The 1,488-nt window shown below is 43.5% G+C and overlaps 1 pseudogene; it reads left to right on the forward strand.

Annotated features, from left to right (window-relative positions):
• Window positions 1-486: 486 nt before the first annotated feature.
• On the forward strand, window positions 487-926 carry LOC130038129 (60S ribosomal protein L23-like; annotated as a pseudogene).
• The last annotated feature ends 562 nt before the right edge of the window (window positions 927-1,488 follow it).

Raw genomic sequence — 1,488 nt, forward strand, 5'->3', positions numbered from 1 at the left:
GTGCTGCCGGGCGCGCTGCTCCTGATCTGGACGCGGGCTGGGGCTTGGGCTCGCTGGGGGTCCTCACTCTCCTCCCTCCCTTCTCCGGCTGGGCTCGCTCCGCGGGCCGCGCGTCTGGGTTCAGGGGCGGGGCTCCGCTCGGGTCCTCCAACCCACCTGGATGGGAGGGGCCGGTGTGCTGCCGGGCGCGCTGCTCCTGATCTGGATGCGTGCTGGGGCTTGGGCTCGCTGGGGGTCCTCGCTCTCCTCCCTCCCTTCTCCCGAAAAGAGTTTTTTAAGCATAAGTCCTTTACCAGATATATTAAAGACATTTAAAATTAATAAAATATTTTAGGTTTGAAGAGCAAAATGAATAAAATAAAATCTCCTATAGAAAGTATAACAGATAGGCTTGTTATAGAAAGCATACAAATAGGTTTAATTTCATATGGAAAATTACTTCTAAAACTGAAGATAAAATAACAGCAATGACCCAAATGAAAGGTAATGCACTTTCTGTCCCTTTCTGGCCTGTCGAAGATAGGACATGGTGGGTCCTCTGCGGCCAAGTTCCGGATCTCCTTGGGTCTGCAGTCGGAGTCGTAATCAACTGTGCGGACAACACAGGAGCTAAAAATCTGCACATCATCTCTGTGAAGGGGATCCAGGAATGGCAGAACAGACTGCCTGCCGCTGGTGTGGGTGACATGGTGATGGCCACGGTCAAGAAAGGCAAACCTGAGGTCAGGAAGAAGTGAGCAGTGGCAATACGACAACGAAAGTCCTATCTGAGAAAAGACGGTGTCTTTCTTTACTTTGAAGACAATGTGAGGGTCATAGTAAACAATCAAGGTGAAATGAAAGATTTTGCCATCACTGGACCAGTTGCAAAGGAATGTGTAGACTTATGGCCCAGAAATGCTTCCAATGCCGGCAGAATTGAGTGATTTTTTAGTGTGTTTGTTAAAAAGAATCCATTAAAAGTACTTGCTTCCAGGGTGGGGTAAAGGGGATGTGACTCAATTGATTCCATCTGTTATAAAAATAAAAAATTGCTCCCCCCCAAAAAAAGAACGGTAATACAAAATATGCTTACAAAATAGTGAAGAAAATTATTGAGACACTAACTAAAGAGGAAAATAAATAAGTATACAGATGGAGAGAGAGAATGGAGCTCACATTCAATTTTTAAAAATAGCTTTTCTTTTTTTTTGATCTATTGAAGACATTTTATTTTAGTAGATTAGCTAAGAATCAAACAATATCAGATTACCTAAGACCAAGGATTTCTTCAGATGTCAAATATAACCTTTTTATATCATAACTTTTGTAACTTTCTTTTTTAATTGAATCACCGTGAGATACACCTACAAAGCTTTCACGTTTGAATTTCCACCATAAATGTTGAAAACTCATCCTTCCACCAGTACACATTTTCCACCACCAATGTCCCCAGTATCCCCCCCTACCCCTTCCTCTATAGCAGACAATTTCCCCCAAAATATCTCT

The sequence above is a fragment of the Sorex fumeus genome, unplaced genomic scaffold (assembly GCF_029834395.1).
Source record: "Sorex fumeus unplaced genomic scaffold, SorFum_2.1 ptg000073l, whole genome shotgun sequence".
NCBI classification, from domain to species: Eukaryota; Metazoa; Chordata; class Mammalia; order Eulipotyphla; family Soricidae; genus Sorex; species Sorex fumeus.